The following is a 21,032-nucleotide window of genomic DNA, read 5'->3' on the forward strand; positions in this document are numbered from 1 at the left end:
GGAGAACTATTCTATAGTATTGCTTAAAAAAAAAATTTAAATCAAGAAATAGAAAGAAGGGGCAGGAGAAACAGAAGAGTGTTTGCTTTGCACATGGCTGGCCTATCCTCAGCACCCTACAGAGTGTTCTGAGCCCACCAGGACTGATCCTGAGTGCAGAGCCAGGAGTCAGCCCTGAGAAACTTTGGGTTGGCTCAAAACCTATAAAAAGGAAAAAAAAAGAAAACATGGAGTTCTCAGGTCCCGGATGTGCCTTTGGAAACCAGCCATGGAAGGTAGCAGTGCTCACACCATGAGGAAAAGTTTCTGGACAGGAAAGGGTCGTCTCAGCTCCTTCCAGCCATGTGGGGCTGCACCACTGGCCTCTAGACCAGTATCCTGAGTCTCACATGAGCATAGCCACTGTCCCCACTGGAGATGGCCTGCAGGACACTGAGTCCCTTTTTGCCCCATCAGACCCCACGTGCAGGCTCACCAGTAACTCTGACCATGAAGTTTCTCATCACATTCATCATGGTCTTCTTCATGACCTCAACACTGGCAGGCAAAATGTGAAGGGAGGGGGTACTTGGGAACAGGGACTTGTCTAGAGGAGCAATTCTGCAAAGACATTGCAGGAACATCCCCCACAACTCAGACCTCAGCTGTCCAGCAGCAGAGACATCAGCTTCTGGGAGGCCAGCAGGGCCTGGACTAGTCGGACAAAAGTCTCCACTTCCCTCAGGGGCCACAGAAACAGCACAACAGGAAGGGTTCTTGCTTTGTACAGGACCAACCTGGATTTGAGCCTGGTACCTTCTAGGGCTCCCGTCCTCAAACTATGGCCTGCGGGCCACATATTGTATTTGTTCTCATTTTTTTTTTTCACTTCAAAATAAGGGCTCTAGGACCTCCACGAGTCCCAGAAAAAATGGATCCTTGATCACAGAGCCAGGAGAAAGCCCTGAGCCCTGCTGGATGTGGCCCCCAAACAGAACACAGTAAGTTTCTCTGGACTCTCATTCTGCCCTCCCCTATTGGAGGCATTAGAGTAGCGCCTCTGAGGAAGAAATGCGATGCTATGTAGAAGACATGCCCCATGCAGAAAACCAGCATTCTGCTTCATTGGTGAAAATCCTCCAATTGCACCACTGCTGACTCTGGTTCAACACCAAGTCTAAGTAGGACCATCAAAAAAACAGCTGGGGGGCCGGGCGGTGGCGCTAAAGGTAAGGTGCCTGCCTTGCCTGCACTAGCCTTGGATGGACCGTGGTTCGATCCCCCGGTGTCCCATATGGTCCCCCAAGCCAGGAGCAACTTCTGAGCACATAGCCAGGAGTAACTCCTGAGCGTTGCCGGGTGTGGCCCCCCCCCCAAAAAAAAAAAAAAAAAAAAACCAGCTGGACTGGAAAAACAGTACAGGGATTAAGATTCTATTCCATCCCTGGCATCCCATGTGGTCCCTGGGCACCATTAGGTGTGATCACTGAGCACAGAGCCAGGAAGAAGTCGGAACACCATGGATGCAGCCCTCCAAAATAAACCAGCATTTATGAAGCTATTCCTAAAGCACTGAATGACATCTAGTTACTTTGTACATTCTCCTGTTCACAGGGGTTGGCGGAATCTCCATATCTTGATTTATGAAAATTAATGAGCATGGTATGTTTCAAGAAATATCTGATCCTTTCTAGCAGCAAGAGGAGAGGTGCATGATGGTCCTCGTCCAACTAGCTCTATTATGTCTGCTGCTTCTCAGAAATATCATTGGAAATGTCTTTTCTTGGTTTTCCTGAGCCAGTTTGAAGCTATTATCACGGGGCCAGAGTAATAGCACAGTGGGGAGGGCATTTGCCGTGCACGCTGCCAACCCAGGTCTGCTCCCTGGCATCCCCTAGAATCCCTTGAGACTACCAGGAATAATTTCTCTTTGTTGTTGTTGTTTTGTTTTGGGGTCACACTGGTGGCGCTCAAGGGTTACTCCTGGCTCTTTGCAGAAATCGCTCCTAAGAGGCAGGGGGGACCATATGGGATGCTGGGATTCAAACCACCGTCTGTCCTGGATCAGCTGTGTGTAAGGCAAACGTCCTACCACTGTCTAGCTCTTGAACCCCCAGAAGTAATTTCTGAGCACAGAGAAAGGGTAATCCCTAAATGCTACTGGGTGTGTCCCCTAAAAAATAATAACAAAGCTATTATCATGTGGGTTCCACTTAACATTTCCTCTAAAGTATTCCCTATGCAAATGAACTAGTCTTAAGTCCTGTGATTTAACAGACTATACCTTAGCACCCCACAGACTCCAGACCTATTGAGGCTGTAGATAAACTCAGTTTCACCAGAGCTAATGTCATATATGTGCCAAAAAGTCTGCTCATGTGTGTCCTAGCTTGTCACCTGTGCGGGAATGTCTGGTCTCACTCTACAGACCATCACATTCCATCTGGAATTGGTAAATGGTCGAATCACTTTGAGCCTTCTATTGGGCAATTATCCCCCAGGACATGGGTGGGGATCTGAGAAAGAAAGAAAAGTGACTCCGAATTTTTTTTGTTGTTTTTTTTGGCCACACCCTTGGCTAAGCACTCAGATATTGCCCCTGGCTTGGGGGGACCATATGGGACGCAGGGGGGATCAAACTGTGGTCCTTCTTTGGCTAGCACTTGCAAGGCAGACATTTTACCTCTAACGCCACCTCACCGGCCCCTGACTCCAAATTTCTACTGATAGTCAGTTATGGGTTTCCTGTGCTTTAAAACAATCCCCTGGGGCTGAAATGGAGCAATTGTTTGTTTATAGTTTCACAGCACTGGAGGCCTGTCTCAGAGCACGTGGGCTTCACCATCCTTCTCTCATGTGATTTCCTTCCCAAGGCCAATACATACACCCATAACTCGACATCAATTCTTTCAGTTCCCTAGTGGATTGGGGTGGCCAGCCTGAGAGAAATGGAAGCAGTAGTCATTCTTTGGCCTGAGATCTGCCTGGTTTACCTCTCCCACTTGTCTCTCTGCAGGTGTGAACAGTCACTTAACCACATAGTGCAAAAAGAACGGCACCTGCAGGCCTGAGTGCTACAAGAACCAAATGTTGGTCGCCCTCTGTATATACAGGCTCAAGTGCTGTGTTCCAAGGAACCCTGAGCCCTGAGACACACGAGGAGCCCACTGCCTGAAGCTGGAGTCCTCCCTTTCATAGCCTGACACTGAGCATGGTTCGCAATGGGCAATCCTAATCATGATTGTTGGCTTCTACATCTTTGCGATGCAGAATTCAAGAACTTCGGTCTTAAATTTAGAGTCGCAGCCTTACTAAAGAAGACCCATCATCCTGCAAAAGCTACTCCAAAGACCACAGAGATAATACAGCTGGCAAGACAAGTGCCTTGTACGCAGCCAATCAGGGCTCGATCCCAGGCACCCCATTGCATTCATTAAACCCCACCAGGAGTAATCCCTGAATGCAGACCCAGGAGTCACCCTGAGGATTGCCTGGGGTGGTCCAAAAACTACCAAAATAAAACAAACAAACCTTCAACTCTATTTTCCAAGTTCAAAATGACATCCAAGCATTCTGTGGAGCCCAACTCACTCACTCTCTCTCTCTCTTTCTCTCTCTCTCTCTCTCTCTCTCTCTCTCTCTCTCTCTCTCTCTCTCTCTCTCTCTCTCTCTCCCTCTCTCTCATTTTCATGTGTGCACACTCTCTCTCACTCTCTTTCATTGTGGAAATAATAGCTTCATTAATTTAAAGTGGCTTCAATATAGACCCTGAATGATGGGTAAGGAGCTTTCTTTCATGTGACTGACCCAAAGTTCAATCCCCGTTACCCTAGATGGTCCGGTCCTGCCAGGAGTGACCCCTGAGCACAGAGCCAGAAGTAATCCCTGAGTACAGCCAGGTGTAACCTCAAAACCAAAACAACAATAATAGTAATGATAATAATAACAGCAATAAAGTAACTTCAAATTAGCTAGGATCAAAGGATGAACTAGTTGCCTTGGGGACAAGATGATGGGTCTCAAGGTAACAATTTTTCATAAAATAAGCCAGAAAGTAAAAGTCAATTACTGCATAGGCTCATTCATGTGGGACTGGAGCCTCTTGTGCGAACAAACTGGCAAAATATATAACAAAACCAACTTCTGATTCCAGGGGAAAACTATGGGCATTAATCAGGGCAGGTGTGATAGTCCCTAGGGATTGTGACTAGGACCCGAAAAGGGTCTGGGATAGAGATTGGAACAGATTAAAAACAGGGATGATGGGGCTGGGAGATATGCATGGAAATAGGGCGTTTGCCTTGCATGCAGAAAGAAGGTGGTTCAAATCTCGATATCCCATATGGTGCCCTAAGCCTGCCAGGAGTGATTCTGAGTGTAGAGCCAGGAGGAACCCCTGAGCGCTGCTGGGTATGATCCAAAAACCAAAATAAATAAATAAATAAAGGGGCCAGAGAGATAGCACAGCGGTGTTTGCCTTACAAGCAGCCGATCCAGGTCCTAAGGTGGTTGGTTCGAATCCCGGTGTCCCATATGGTCCCCCTGTGCCTGCCAGGAGCTATTTCTGAGCAGATAGCCAGGAGTAACCCCTGAGCACCACTGGGTGTGGCCCAAAAACCAAAATAAATAAATAAATAAATAAATAAATAAATAAATAAATAAATAAATAAAAATAATAAAAAATTAAAACAAGGATGAGGACAGGAGACAGGAGGGAGATGCCCAGCGCATTCTCTGCTAACCACAGGTGCTGGTCACAGGTGCCCACCCTGCTGGGCTCTGGGTCTAGACATAGAGGATCCCTGTTGTGCTGTCTAGGGAGACACACTCTGACCCCCAAAGGCCTCACGCTGGGGCATGTCCCAGACCGGGTTTATCCGAGTGTGTTGCAGCCCAGCTGGCACCCATCACAGACTGTGTGACCATGACAGGGGATACCTGGGACATTTCCGGTGTGTAAGCTGCAGGGGGAGGGGTGAGGAGGAGTTTTCAGACTGCCCGGCCTCGCAGAGACCTCCTGACTCTGCCCACCCATTTCTTTCCTGCTTCCCCCTCGACCTGCTAGTAATGCGGGGAGCTGCTCCCATCACCCCACCACTATCCGGCACTTCCAGATAAGCCTGGACTTTCCCAGCGCTGGCGCCAGCCTGGAGCAGAAGACAGACAGACGCACAAGGCTCTGGAAACCCTGGCCTGCCACACACACACACACACACACACACACACACACACACACACACACACACACACACACACACACCGCCCTTCCCTTCCCTGGCACCAAAACAGATGACCTCATCTCTTCGTGCTCAGCCCTGGATCCAGAGGGAGCATGGCTGGAGGTATCTCACTGATCCACTGGGCACAGCCAAAGTCTCAAAGCACAGTGTCCACATCCCTTCCCCTCCTCAGAGTCCAGCTGCCCTGGGGACCCTGCCCAGCTAAGGACCACAGGGGACACCCCCTTTCTCCCTGCATGTGGGAATTCAGAATCCACAGTGGGGCCAAGGATTTGCATCCTCATGGGGGAAGGGGCCTGTGAGTATCCCTCCAACTTAGGGGATGTCCAATGTTTCCCTCTTTTCCATATGGGATTTGACAGTGCCAGGTCCTGCATCACCTGTGGCTGAAACTCAGTGCACCCCCAATTTGGAGACCCCCAACTATCGTTCCTCAGCTTCTTGCAGGGATGTATTCACACTACCCAGAGCAGTGGCCATCAGCAGTGATGGATGTGGGTGTCCACCCCACCCCCTCCTTAGACCACCACAGCATGGCCCCTTTCCTCAAGGCTACACTTGCCTCTTTGGGTGGATGGGTGACTGCATGCCCACTCCAGGCTCTGCTGCTGGACCTTGTGCTGACCCCAGCAGGATGAGGATAACAGTGTAAAGAGCAGAATCAACCTTTGCTGCTTCCTCTGCTGTTAGTGGAACCCCAAATTTCCCTTCTTTCTGGGATGCCACACACAAGAGTGCTCAGGGATCAAACCTATGCCTCCTGCTGTAAAACTCACACCCCAGATGTCTGGGTGCTCCCTCTAGACCTCCTTTCCTGTCATTTGTCCTTACACAATATCATGATGCCAAGTGCAGTGACTAGCTACAGAATGTAGTATATGCTGTGATAAATAGATATCCTACATAAGAAGTATTATTATGGGGGCCGGAGAGATAGCACAGCGGCGTTTGCCTGGCAAGCAGCCGATTCAGGACCTCAGGTGGTTGGTTCGAATCCCGGTGTCCCATATGGTCCCCCGTGCCTGCCAGGAGCTATTTCTGAGCAGACAGCCAGGAGTAACCCCTGAGTACCGCTGGGTGTGGCCCCCCCAAAAAAAAGTATTATTATGGGTGGTCCCAAGGGCCAAACCTAGTACCTTGCACATGGCAAGTGCTCTGCTGTGCAGCAAACACAGAGACAAAGGGAATGGAGAGCATAGTGGGAGGGCATGTGCCTTGTGCTTGGCTGACCTGGATTCAATCTCTGGCATCCCATATGGGCCCCCAAGCAATGCCAAGAGTAATTCCTGAGCGCAGAGCCAGGAGTAACCCGTAAGCATTTCTGGGTTTGGCCCACGAACAAAATAAATAAATAAATGAATGAATGAATGAATGAATGAATGAATGAATGAATGAATGAATGAATGAATGAATATAGAGATAAATTGAAAGCCCAAAAGTACTGCCCCCAAGAGTTAAGACTGTCACTACTACATCTTCTTGGCTTCAGCTCTCTCTGGCCAAACCCAGGTTGGCCGCATACAGGGAAATACTCTCCCAGTTCTGCTATCACTCCAGCTGTTGTTGTTGTTGTTGTCGTTGTTACCATTCTCATTATTATCATTATTTAACATGTAGGAACATAAAATACAGGGCTGACTGCTTTCACTGTTTTTTATTTTGTATGTTGGGAGGCAGCACCCAACGGTACTCAGGGACCTTTCCCTGCCTGGTGACCTGGGATCCCTCGTAGCGGTGCTCAGGGCACTACACAGTACTGGAGGAGGAACTTGGGCCTTCTGCGTGCAAAGTTCACTGGCCATTGAAAAGGGTGGTTTAGCCACCCTGCAGTATTGACCTGTTCCAGCAGGTGGCACATGAGCTCCAAGGTGGAGGAATGGAGTGCTCTCTGTGTGTGCTATTTTCTGGCCTGGATGCTGCTAACAGCTTTATTTTCCCGAATGCAACAGGCAGCATTTTCAATAGATCTCTATATCTCTATTTCCTCTCTCCCCCTCCCTCTCCCCCCTCTTCCACCTCCCCCTCTCCCCTCTCCCTCCTCCTCCCCCTCTCCCTCTCTCTCTTTCTCCCTCTCTCCTCTTTCTCCCTCTTTCTCCCTCTCTCCCTCTCTCCTCTCTCTCCCTCTCTCTCCCTCTCTCTCCCTCTCTCTCCCTCTCTCCTCTCTCTCCCACTCTCTCTCTCCTCTCTCTTCCTCTCTCTCTCTCTTTCTCTCTCTCCCTCTCTCTCTGTCTTTCTGTCTCTCTCTCTCTCTCTGTCTGTCTCTCTCTCTCTCGTTTCTGCAACTTCTGCCATCTGCAGAGGGTCGGGACAGCCTTGTGTTGGCCATCACACTGTTTTGTAGAATGTTCTCTCAAGGTCCGAGGGTCTTCTGCCTCCTTCCAAGCTGCAGCCCCAAGGAATGCCAAATGGGACCAAACCTAGGGGGCACTGTGGAGCTATTCTCAGTCCTGTGGCCAGGGTGGACCTAGGTTCTAGTCTGCCAGGATCCATTGTGTGAGGCAGAGAACAGAGGTTGAGGCCAGGGTGGAGATCAGGTGTGAGTTTCTGAAAAATCACATGGGGTGAAGAGTGGCCCCTTGTGCTAAGACCAGGGGGCTTTAATTTCCACCTTTGCTCCCCCACAAATGCTCATACAAACATGAGGAATTAGGCAAGGAGGAATCACAAGGGCTGCAGTTACTGCAGAGATAAGAGCAGTGTTTGCGCCTGAGCCCCAAATGGGTGTGTATAAGTCAGGTCCAGTTGGGGAGGCCACAGAAAGTTGCAGCCCAGCCCCTCCCTGACCTAGCCTCTCTCTGGCCTCAGATGGGGGCCCTAAGAGGCCGTGGGATCTTGGCTCCCTTTCTTGGTCCTTATCTGCATCCACTTAGTTCAGTGCCTGGAACCTGGGGTCACGCTTGTCTCCAGAGAGACGCGTTATCTCGCTAACTGCGGGGACCTTGGCACAGGCTCAGCTTTCTGACGACAGAGAGGACCCCTGCCCTGGGCTGCCTGCACCCCCTCCTGCCTTTGGCTGGCCAGGCAGGCACTGAAATAGCAGTGTTGATAAGACAGACAGACAGATGCACATGACAGGGCCACCCTGACCTCCTGATCCAAGGAGGGCCCTTTGTAGGAAAGGCCTTGGGTGAAAAGTATGTGTGAGTTGCCCAATACCAGGCAACTCCAGAGACAAAAACTGAGGGTCAGGGCCAGAGCACAGCAGGGAGGCTGTTTGCCTTGCACACAGTTAATCCGGGTTCAATCCCTGGTGTCCTATAGGGTCCCCTGAGCCTGCCAGGAGTGATTTCTGAGTGCAGAATCAGTAATAAACCCTGAGCATTGCTAGGTGCCCCCACCCCAACAAAAATAGTAAAAGCAAAAAAAGAAATATGAGTCCAGAGTGTTAGCATAGTGGAAAAGGCATTTGCCTTGCACAGAAACTGACCCAGGTTTGATCTCCAGCATCTCATAGGGTTCCCCAAGCCTGCAAGAGCAATTGAACAGAGCCAGAAGTAAACCCTGAGCATCCAAAAGGAAGGAAGAAAGGAAGGAAGGAAGGAAGGAAGGAAGGAAGGAAGGAAGGAAGGAAGGAAGGAAGGAAGGAAGGAAGGAAGGAAGGAAGGAAGGAAGGAAGGAAGGAAGGAAGGAAGGAAGGAGGGAAGGAGGGAAGGAGGGAGGGAGGGAGGGAAGGAGGGAGGGGAGGGAGGAAGGGAGGGAGGGAAGGAAGGAAGGAAGGAGGGGGAGAGAGGAAGGAAAAAAGGAAAGAAGGAAGGAAGGAGGGAGGGAAGGAGGGAGGGAGGGGGGAAGGAGGGGGGAGGGAAGAAGGAAGGAAGGAGGGAGAGGAGGGAGGGAGGGGGGAAGGTGGGAGGGAGGGAGGAAGAAAGGAAGGAAGGAGGGAGGGAGAAAGGAGGGAGGGAGAAAGGAGGGAAGGAGGGAGAAAGGTAGGGAGGGAGGAAGGAAGAAAGGAAGGAAGGAGAAGGAGGAAAGGAGGGAGAGAGGGGAGGGAGAAAGGGAGGTGGGAGGAAGGGAGGAAGGAAGGAAGGAAGGAGGAAGGGAGGGAGAGAGGGAGAAAGAGGGGGAGGGAAGGAGGGAGAGAGGGAGGGAGAGAGGAAGAGAGGGAGGGAAGGAGGAAGGGAGGGAGAGAGGGAGGGAAGGGGAAGGAAGGAAGGAAGGAAGGAAGGAAGGAAGGAAGGAAGGAAGGAAGGAAGGAAGGAAGGAAGGAAGGAAGGAAGGGAGGGAGGGAGGGAGGGAGGGAGGGAGGGAGGGAGGAAGGGAGGGAGGGAGGAAGGGAAAGAGAAATTAGGGTTAGGTCATGGGGACCCTATTGGGGCCCATAAGCAGTGACTGGATGGGGTGGGAAGATTTGCAGGTTAGCCACCACGCCGCAGTCTGTCTGTCCATCCTCCCTGCACCGTCCCATCAGCAGCATGGATCTGCTTTGTTTCCTCCCTCCACTCAGCCTCCTTAGCACCTCAGCCAGGCTCTACACAGAGAAGCCTCTGACCACCAGAGCCCTGGGTGAAATGGAGTCAGTGTGGGGCCAGCTGGGTGGAATGAGAAAGCAAGGTCAAGAAAGGCTCAGCTGAGAACAAAGAGTGGGAGTACAATGAAGTCAGGGAATGGAGCACTGTCACAGTGAGAATTGGGAATAATCTGAATCATTCCCCGAATGGAACTCAGTGCTGAAAGGAGGGAAAGTGATAAATATGGTACCCCTCAGGAACAATAGTGCAAACTAGTATCTAAAACAGAAAAAAGAAGGGCCTTGTATGCGGACAGACCTCAGTTTGATCCCCAGTGTCCCATTTTGTCCCCCAAGCCAGGAGAGATTTCTGAGTGCATAGCCAGGAATAACCCCTGAGCTTCACCGGGTGTGGCCCAAAAGCAAAATAAAATGAAATAAAATAAAACAGAAAAAAGACAGGGGCCAGAGAGAGAGCATGAAAATAAGGTGTTTGCCTTGTATGCAGAAGGACAGTGGTTTGAATCCCAGCATCCCATACAGTCCCCCGAGCCTGCCAGGAGCGATTTCTGAGTGTAGAGCCAGGAGTAACCCCTGAGCACTGCCGGGTATGACCCAAAACAAACAAAAGACAGAAAGAAGAAATTGTCTGCTATGGAGTGGGGCTAGGGAGGGGGAAACAAGAGGAAAACTGAGGGCATTGGTGGTGGAAAATGTGCCCTAGTGAAGAGATGCATGTTGGAATATTGTATGACTGAAACTCAATTGTCAACAATGTTCTGACTCTGCATTAAATAGTGCTTCAAGTTGGGGCAGAGTGGTGGCACTAGTGGTAAAGCGTCTGCCTTACCTGTGCTACCCTAGGACGGACCTCAGTTCAACCCCCGGGCGTCCCATATGGTCCCCCAAACCAGGAGCAATTTCTGAGTGCATAGCCAGGAGTAACCCCTAGGCGACAATGGATGTGGCCCAAAAACAAACAAAAAAGTGTTTTAATTAAAAATTATAATATATCCAAAATATATAAAAGAAAGAAAGAAGCTGAAAGACTGACTTAACCCCGAGATAAGCTTCTAGGCATCTGGTCTAGGAGACCTTGTGGCCTTGGGGCCAGAGAACCTTCCAAACATGACTTGCAATTTTACCTTCTTCCCCACCTCTCAGCCTAAGCCCAGTTTCTCCCATCTTCACCAGCATGGGTTGTGACCCATTGACCTGCCACCCAGGGGCCCAGATCTGGTACTTGGGCTGGTACTGATAATTGGGGGTGGTCACCCCCAAATTCAACTGAGTTATAGGACTGGTTTTTACACACAGGATAGTCCGTCCAGATCCCTATCCCTAGGTCTTGTCTCCTGTACTTCCTTTGACATTTAATCACCACTTGGCTGTTTCTCTCACCAAAGATTATTCCATCTCAGAGGAATGTTCACAAACTTATTGTTTGTTACCTTTGGGGCCAAACCTGCAGTGCAGCAGGCCTTACTCCAGGCTCTGTGCTCAGGGGTCACTTCCAGAGATCCTGGGGGATTAGTTGCAGTGCCAAGAGTTGAGCCTTGGTAAAGCCGAGCCTTGACCTCTGTCCTCCTGTTAATACCAGAAGATATCTAACTCCTCGTGACATTCTAAGGTCCCATCTTTGTGACATAACAATCTCCTACTTCTTGAATTCCAACTTCCTTGGGGAACACCTTATTGTGTTCCCTACTACCTTAAACCAAAAAATAGGTTGTCACATACTGAGGTGGCTTCTGGCTAATAGGCCTATGGCCTCATTGTCAATGTCCCTCTGGATGGCCAACTGGGTGTCACATGCCAGTGCCCAGGCTGGTTGGCTGGTCACCAACATAACAGCCCTTATAGACAATATAATCCAAGAGTCCTCAGACTGCTTAAATGGACCAGTTCACTGTCCCTTAAGCCATTATGGAGAGCTGAACTATAGTTTAAAAGAAACCTATGAACAAATCCTATGTACACTGCCCATATCTTATTTTGAGGCAAAAATCCAAACAAAATAAATACAATGTTTAAAATTAAAAACAGTGCTTGTGAGGCCCGGAGAGATAGCACAGCGGTGTTTGCCTTGCAAGCAGCTGATCCAGGACCTAAGGTGGTTGGTTCGAATCCCGGTGTCCCACATGGTCCCACCGTCGCCTACCTAGGGGAGCTTTTTTTTTTTTTTTTTTTTTTTTTGGTTTTTGGGGCCACACCGGTGACGCTCAGAGGGTTACTCCTGGCTATGCACTCAGAAAGTCGCTCCTGGCATTGGGGGACCATGTGGGATGCCCCCCCCGGGGACCGAACCTTGGGTCCGTCCGAGGCTAGCACAGGCAAGGCAGGCACCTTACCTCTAGCGCCACCGCCCGGCCCCCTACCAGGAGCTATTTCTGAGCAGACAGCCAGGAGTAACCCCTGAGCAATGCCGGGTGTGGCCCAAAAACCAAAAAAATAAAATAAAATAAAATAAAAAAACAGTGCTTGCCTTGACAGAACATATAGTAAAATTGGAACAATACTGAGAAGATAAGCATGGCGCCTGTGCAAGGTTGACACATAAACTCATGAAGCTTTCCATATATTTGGCAGAGAGCAAGTGAGGAAGAGGTTTCAATAAACCTCAGGATTTGAAATTTAAAAGTTAATAATAAATAAAAATGAACAATAGCACAGCAGTAGGGTATTTGCCTTGCACACAGCTGATCCAGAACAGACAGTGGTTTAAATCCCGGCATCCCTTACGGTCCTCCAAGTCATGAGTGATCTGAGTGCATAGCTAAGAGTAACCCCTGAGCATCATCAGGTGTGGCCCAAAAAACAAAAAAAAAATAATAATATTTAAAAAATAATTAGTTAAATTAAGAACAAGGAAAGTGAAATCAACAAACTTGCCAGTATTTCCCTGGGATCTATGGGCCTGCTTTTGGCAGGCCATAGTTTGAGGACCCCTTCCCGAGACTGAGAGGAAGAGATGGAAGACTGAAGACAGAGAGAAGGAGGAAGTCAGAGAATGCGGTGCTCAACACACACATGCACACTGCAGGCTGGAACAAACAGACAGCTAAGTAGACCAGCAGCTGTGGCAAAAACACCCCGCTGGCCCAATAAATTCATTGGCGGGCCGAATGTGGCCCACAGGCTGTCTCCCTGTCTCTCTGTTACAGAGTCACCCAAACTATTCACCAGCACCTTGAGGAAGTGATGCGCTTGTGTGCACCCAGAGATGCATCTCACTCCCCAGGAAGGGGACCTGCACTCAGGAGGCAACAGCAGCTCCAGGAAACTCAGGGCACAGATGCTAGAAGGATCAGGCTTTGGCCCCTCTCCAAGGGCAGGCTGGTAGCTGTGGAGCTTTAGCATGGACTGGGTGTGGGCCTTGCTGTCCAGCAGCTTGGGCACATCAGTAACTTACCTTGGGAAGGGGAAGACTTGTACATCAAGGGCAGCACATGCAACTCATGCAGATCCTGAGCTCAGGGCAGGCAGGTGGCTAAGAACTGCCATGGCCCAAGCCCCAGACGTCAGGGGGCAGGGCCTGAGGCAGAAAGCCACCAGCTACAGCCATGTCAGTCACACGCGGTCCAGGGTCCCAGACACACGATAGTGCCACCCTGTCCTCTTTTCCACTCTACTCATGGCTCCCTCCCCACTGGGACACTTCCTTCCTGGGGTCTGCCTGGTGCCCCCAGCCCCGCATCTGCACCCCTGGGACAGGGCACCATGTGGAGACCCAGGCAGGAGGCAAACAGGAAAGTGATAAGCCAGCGGGGAAGTGGATGTGGAGCTGAAGAGGGCCAGGTCGGGGGCAGCAGTTGTCCGGTCCTTCACCCCAGGACGTGAGGCAGCTCAGGGCCAAGACATAACAAGATCCCTCTTCCTGATCCTACTGCACCCCAGGAAGGGCCCTGTCCTCCCTCTGTCCTTGTAGGCCATGGCCCAGCCTCCTGCCTCAGGTCCCAGTATGTCCCCAGATTCCTTTCAGTGCTCCCCCAAACCTGCCGCCAGAGCAGCAAACAGCATATTTCAAGGGGGGTCTTTGCTGTTTGGGGGCCAGACCTGGCTATGCTCAGGGATCTGTGCAGGGGTCACTCCTGGCTCTGTGCTCAGGGATCACTTCTGGCATTGCACTCAGGTCATTCCTGATCCTGTGCTATGGATCATTCCTGGCATTGCACTCAGAAGTCATTCCTGGCTCTGTGTTCAGGGGTCACTCCTGGTTTTGTGCTCAGGGGTTATTCCTGGATCTGTGCTCAGGGGTCACTCCTGGTTATGTACTCAAGGGGTCACACCTGGTTCTGAACTCAGGGGTTATTCCTGACTCTGTGCTCAGGGGTCACTCCTGGTTCTGTGTTCAAGACTGACTCCTGACTCTGCTCAGGGCTCAATCCTAACTCTGTTCTTAGGACATTCTCCTAACTCTGTGCTTTGAATTCTCTCCTGGTAGGACTCAAGAGGCCAAACATGGTGCTGAGGACCAAGCCCAGAGAGGCTGTGCTACACTGCCGCTCTGTCTCAGTCTCTCTCTCCCACACACGTTTCATAGTTGTTTCTTCTGTACCACAAGCTCAGCTTCAACCATTAGAGCTGGGGGAAGTGGGGAGTATTACCTGTTGTGAGAGTGGGTGTACCGGGATTTAATCAGGGCCTCATATGCCAGGCCTCAGTGCTACTCCCTGAGCCATGTCTGTGGTTCCTTTTTCCTTTCCCCCAACACCCCTCCACATTCCAGTAACTGATTCATCCTAGTGGGGCCACGGACATCCTCTAATATGTTCCTTCAGAGTGGGTTCAAGGCTCTGGATAGAAGCTTCTGGAATGAAAATCAGTAAGAGCCTGGAGTGAATTCTTCCCAGTTAATGAATCGAGATGTTCTAGACCAGAGACAGGGCTGAGGGGTCTGCCCTGGCTATGTTCCTGGTCCTGCCTGCACCCAGATCTGGTCCGCCTATTCTAGGCCAGAGCTGAGTCTGGACACCCCCACCCTCTAGCAGGCCTCAGCCTGACACCTGCCCCTGCTGCCCAGTGCTTTAGCAGAAACCTGCCCAGCCTGACTGGTAGGCTGCGTCCCTCCTCCATGGGCCAGCCTTGACCTGCCTTTCCTGGAAATCCAATGGGACCCCCTACCAAGAACCTCCAAGTGATACCCAAGAAAGGCAGGACTGTCCTCTGGGGTGAAGACAAGAGTCACTTGGAAGCATTTTCCCAGATCCCCAAGGTTCCCAGTGAGGCTCTGGGCACCTCAAGGACATCCCAAGTCTCTTCCTGGTCATGTCAAGGCCTTGCCACACCCAGGCTCAGCTACACTGACCAGCTTCTGCTTTGGGGCTAGGCTGGTGAGAGGTAGGCAGGAGATTCCTTTCCTGTCACCCTGAGCAGAGCTTCCTTAGGCTGAAGCTCTGGTTCCCGTCTGGCTCCCTGGAGACAGCAGAGGTCTGGGCCCCAGGCCAGACAGGCTCTTAGTGTCTGAGTTTGTCCTGGGCCTGAGCGTCTCCAGAACTTTGAAAACTGATCCATGCTGGAGTTGTTTTCTGTCAAGGGTTCAGACTGGAGCTGGGCTCAGGCCAACATAACTGAGGTTGGAGAAACTGGCTTATATCTCTGCCGACTTCTAATTAGAGACTGAAAGTATATGGTTTACTGGGGGCTGTGGGGGCACAGATTTGGCATGTGGGTTCTTCAATTGTTCCTCAGCAACTCCTGATCCCCCAGTACCACCCTGTGTGGCCCCAAATTCAGAAAAAAGATCCCCAATCATCTTTTACCTGACTACATTTTTTGAGATGGTTTTGGTAAGCCTAACTGTGGAATAAGTGGATATAGGCGTTGTGGTTGAGGGGTCTATAGCAGAAGAAAGTTTTCCTGCTACTCAACTGCAACATTGGTCCTTCTACTCTTGGACATTAGGGTTCCTTATTCTGGGGTTCTCCCTCCCCCAACTTCTCCAGCTTTCAGCAATAGGGCAGAACCATCCTTCCTGGTGGTGCCTGAGTGTGACTCAGCTCAAGCAGGAGGTCAGCGGGTCAGAGATGAAGATGAAGACCCAGACAGGAATCCCACAGCTAAGCTTCCAGGAAGGCTGAATTAACCCTTTAATGTGGTCAATTAGAAAGATAACAGGCCCTCAGGACTCGCTCTCATTAGCTGATGACCGAAGCCCAGCTTCCTGGCTGGGCTGCCAGCTCATGGGGTGACTGAGGGCCCACGTCATCATCATTGGCATGATACAAACTCACCTGTACTGTGTCAGCGCCCCACTATAGGCACTGCCTGGGGAAATGGGCCGGGCCTGGCACTGGGCTATGCAGATTGTGGCTCTTGGTGAGGTGCCCTCTCTAACCCTTGTGGAATGGGACTGAGATCAGAGCCACCCCCTACCCCCTCAGCAGTCTCTTGTCCAGTCGAGTGTCTCCTCAGATTCTAACATCTGGGCTTTTCATCAAGGCCCCTTAACCTATCTCAGACCCTGGTAGTCACAATGTTTTTCACCAAGGGCCACAGCTGCCCCAGGCCTGCCCACACACTTAGGGCAGATGGCCCAGACTCTGTCCTTCCTGCAGGCAGGTGTCTAGTCTCTGCATTCAGTTGCAGGGAGAACTTTGAGGGCCTCAGGGCCATATTCCAAACTGTGGCCCAGTTACACAGCAGGATCTCGAAGCTGAGCTAGTGGCTTAATGGGAAACTGCAAGAGACCTGGGTCCCATCCCTCCTGTCCCCCACCCCCAAAATAAAACCAAGGCAAAGCTACAGTGATCAGCAGCCTTGTAACAAAGGGGAAACTGAGGCAGAACCAGGTCCATGTGGGTGGCAAAGTCACCTGGGTTTGGCAACTTGGTTTGTCCTCCTGGGTTTAGCAACCCAGTGTTTGAGTTTTCAGGGATCTGGAGTCTCCCCTGGGGTGGGTGGTGCCCAGAACCCTGAGAGCCCATGGTGATAACAGCTGCTCCTTCCAGCCCAGCTGCATTTGGGGACATTTCAGCCCACTCCAGCTCAGCACCTCTGGACTGGCCTGGGAAGCTCCAGACACTGGCCCCCACCCACAATAGGCCCTTCCTACTCTGAAAGCTGAAGAGACAGAGCTGGGGGCTCTGTCCTTCTAGAGGCCTATACCCCAGCACCCCAAAACACCAGCAGAGATATGGGAACCCCAATATCCCAGAAGCACTGAAGTTTGACAAGTCAGCACCTGCCACTTTCTCTTCCCACTTTCACGACTCAGACAAGCATTTTTAGAAAGAAAAAACTGGGGACAGAGAAAAGTGTGGGCTGTGACTTGTGGTCACAGAGCTGCTGAGGAAGCAATAGGGCAGCCTGGGGAAGAGGCAGTAGGAGCCTATGACCTGAATAAGGACACTGTGCCCCCATTTCTGGAAGGTTCTTGCAGTGTGAGGATGAGAGGAGAGATGCCTTTAAGTTTCCGCTTATCCTGACTACTGTGGAAATTGCAACTACTTGATAGGTCGTTCTGGTTGGCCCAGCCCTTTATCTGAGTCCAGCCAACCCTACATCCTCCTTTTGTTTTTTAGGCCACACCTGGAAGTGCTCAGGAGTTACTCCTTCTGCATTAAGAAATCACTCCTGGCAGGCTCGGGGGACCTTGTGGGATGCCAGGGATCAAACCCAGGTTGGCCAATTGCAAGGCAAACACCCTCCTCGTTATGCTATCTTCTGGCTCCTATACCCTTTCACTGTACAGTAGCCCCTCCTGTTGTCAGAACATGGCCTGCACCAACTTGTATTTCTTCTGAGTTTGGCTCAGGTGTTTGGGAACAAAGGAAGAGGAGAAATTCAAAAATATAAGTTATTTAAATAAGTCATAGTCAGATGCACAGTGACAAAGTTGTTTCTGATGGAGTTTCAGCCCTATAATGTTCAACACCATCCAAGGCACATTTCCAGTCACCAATGTCCCCAGTTTCCTTCCTGACCTCTCCCCTGCCTGCCTCTGGGGCAGACATTTTTCTTATTTCTCTCTGTCTCTGTCTCTTTGTGTATCTCTGTCTGTCTGTCTCTGTCTATTTCTGTCTCTCTGCCTCTCTCTCTGTCTCTCTCTCTGTCTCTCTGTCTCTGTCTCTGTCTCTGTCTCTCTCTGTCTCTGTCTCTCTCTGTCTCTGTCTCTCTCTGTCTCTCTCTGTCTCTCTCTCTGTCTCTCTCTCTCTCTGTCTCTCTCTCTGTCTCTCTCTCTCTCTCTGTCTCTCTCTCTCTCTCTCTCTCTCTCTCTCGCTACCTCTCTGTCTCTCTCTCTCTTCCCGTCCCCTAGTTTTTTTCCCTTTTAGACACTGGTTTGCAGTATTGTTTCTGAAAAGGAATCATGTCTGTCACTTTCCATTCTCTCAGCACCCAGATCCTGTCCATAGTGACCATTCCCAACTCTCATTGTCTTAGTGCTCCCTTCTCTACCCTCACTGTACTCCCTGCTCTTTGTGACAAGCTTGAGAGGAGAAAGTTTTAAAAACAGAAGAATAAAAATCTGTAACTGGAAACAAATGTGACTGAGCAAACTTTGGCAACCAACCAGGCCTTTGGTGTGGCGTACAGTCCATCACCCTGATTTTTCCTCTTCCTCTCCTGTTAGCTTTTTGCTAATTTTCTTCCAGGCCCTGGTTTAGCTGAGCCCACTGCCCTGGCCTGGTTCCAATTTCAGGGAGGGGGCAGACCTACTCCCCTGATCCCTCTGCCAAGCACAGGAAACTTGGGACCCCCTGGGGTCCTGCTGAGACATTTTGCTCTGGGACCGCTCACTTCTCTGTGCTGGGCCCCCATGACCACATGTGTCTTGACTGTGGTTGGGCTTCAGGAAGCTCTTGGGCAACCACTGGCTTTGGCAACAGCAGAAGCTGGAACCTCGTCAGCAAGAACCCCAGCATGGGGAGAAGGATGCAGTGTCCCCCAGACAGGCTGACTGGGGTGCACTGGAGCAGGAGCAGGAGGCCTTGGGGTGGCAGAACCCCATAGAGCTTGGCAGGGGTCTTAGTCTTGGAAGTGGGCAAAGATGCATGCTAGAGTGCTAGGGTTGGAACGGGGCTGTGGGTGCGACCTCATCTGCTGCTGGGGGACCTGAAGACCACTCTCCCATGACCCCTATGAGAAGGACCTCATGCTGATCTTCCAAAGAACTTGCCCTTCATATGTCGCCAATGGGGGCATCATGCATGTCTGAGCCCCCAGGGTGCCTTCAGGAATTGTTTGGGGTCTGTGAGGGCCTGCAGCTCCCAGCCCATCCCCTGAGGTGATGGTGTTTCTCTAGGTGACCTTCTAATGGTGTGTCCTCTTAGGACCCGAGCCAGGACCCCCGACACTGCAGCTCTCACATGGATAACAGGCCTCAGGCTTGAACACAGAGTTCGAACCTGGCCAGCCTGAGCATGGACAATCAGTCTAAGAATCTGTGGGTAGCTATGTAGACAGGTGGTGTGGACAGGCAGTGTGGATCCTTCTTGCCTGTCCCTTCTCACACACCACCTTTAAGGCTGCTGTCTGGCTCCAGGTTTGCCATTGGTGCCAAAGGGTGCTGCCAAGTGCCGGTGACTGTGGCCTCCGTTGACACTAGTGAACCAGTCCTGCCAGTCACCTTCAGCTCCATTTTCAGGGCCTCTTCCTGCCACTGCATGCCCTTAGGGTGCGGGGCAGGTCTGGGGGCTCAGCTGTGTTTCCCTGGGGGTGACTCATGCTGAAATCACTCTGTATGCTCACAGGCCACCTCTGCCTCCCCCGGACATATCTGTCCCAGCAAGAAACTCCCTGGCAGCATGAGCCACACAAGCAGAACCAGGTTAACACAGGAGCCATGAGCCTGGTTTCTGATGCTGCACTCACTGGGCCTGCGGACGCCAAACTGTACAAGGCAGAAATGCATGTGATTCAGTGTCTGAAGAATGGGCAGTGACCGCAGTCGAGGATCCACCTGGGGCCCTGAAGGAGCAAGATTTGTACCTAATCCGTTATTATATTTTTAATTAAATATAATTTGGGAAGGGGGATGCTCAGGAATATCCTCCTAGCAATACATAAGGGACTCTGTGAGTTGCTGGGGAGGGAACCAGCTGTATGCAAGGCAAACACCCTCCCTGCTGCACAATAGCTCTGATCCTGCAACTAGGTCCTTTTTTTTTTTTTTTTTTAATTGTGGGATCACACCTTGCGGTGCTCAGGGGTTAATCCTGACTTCACTCAGAAATCGCTCCTGGCAGGCTCGGGGGACCATATGGGATGCCGGGGATTGAACCCAGGTCCATCCAGGAAAGACAGCATGCAAGGCAGACAATGCCCTACTGCTATGATATCACTCCATCCCCCAACTAGGTCCTTTAAACAGAGTAAGAGCTTTAACACTGTTCTTTTGTGTTGGCTTGTTTCTAAGGCCACACCCCAGAAACAAGGTTTTCAGAGTTTACTCCTGGCTTTGTGCTTAGGGCTCACTCCTGGCTCTGCCCTAAGGAATCACTCCTGACTCTGTGCTCAGGGCATACTCTTGGCTCTGTGCTCAGGGCTCATCCCTGGCTTTGCACTCAGGGATCACTCCTGGTTGTGCTCAGGGGACCATATGGGATACTGGGGGAAGAACCCTGGTCAGTAGCATGCAAGACAAATGCTCCCCCCACTGTGTATATCTTTCTGGTCCTAAAAATATTCTAATATGGGGGGGGGCACACCTGTCAGTGCTTAGGGCTTATTCTAAATTCTGTGTTCAGGGCTCACTCCTGTCTCTGTGTTAAGGGCCACTCTTGGTGGTGCTCAGGGCTTACTCCTGGCTCTGTGCTCAGGGGGTCACTCCTACAGGTGCTCAGAGCTTACTCCTGGTTTTGTATTCAGAGTTTACTCATGACAGGGTTCAAGGGCCCCTATAGGGTGCCAAAGATCAAATCTGGATAGTCCACACGTAAGACAATTGCCCTTCCCACTGTCCGATCGCTCCAGCCCAATCTTTAAGAGCAAGTGATCCCCTGTCTGAGGAACATCTACACTCTGATACAGGGATTGGGTCCCCAAGGTAGGAGTCACCCCAAGTGACTCTTGCCCTGCAGGGCTCAGGCTGGAGGGTTCCTGCTTCTGTCCTCTCCCACCCTGTCAAACAGCCCAGAATGCGGGTCTGAGTCTCTGGGGTCTGAGCTCTGCTGGGTCTTGCTGAGTCCACACACATCAGAATCCTCCCACTTTGAAAATGGTGACAATCCCAGCCCCAACCCTAGAGTGCTGGTCTGGGCTCCCACACACAGCAGCCCCCTCTGAGGCCACCTCCCGAGACCCAGAAATACTCCTCCCCTGTGTGGAAGGAGAGTGTCATGGGGGCTCAGAGGAGATGGGCCTGTCTTGGCTTCCCCTCCTCCCTCCCCTTCTTTGCTTCTCCCTCCTTTCTTCTTCTTCTTCTATTT

General features: G+C 51.0%; 1 non-coding gene across 1 annotated transcript; it reads left to right on the top strand.

Annotated features, from left to right (window-relative positions):
• Positions 1–12,140: 12,140 nt before the first annotated feature.
• LOC126007446 (U6 spliceosomal RNA) lies at positions 12,141–12,247 on the top strand. Its single transcript, XR_007495018.1, has one exon. It is a non-coding gene; the product is annotated as a U6 spliceosomal RNA (small nuclear RNA).
• The last annotated feature ends 8,785 nt before the right edge of the window (positions 12,248–21,032 follow it).

Source organism: Suncus etruscus, chromosome 4 (assembly GCF_024139225.1).
Source record: "Suncus etruscus isolate mSunEtr1 chromosome 4, mSunEtr1.pri.cur, whole genome shotgun sequence".
Classification (NCBI taxonomy): Eukaryota; Metazoa; Chordata; class Mammalia; order Eulipotyphla; family Soricidae; genus Suncus; species Suncus etruscus.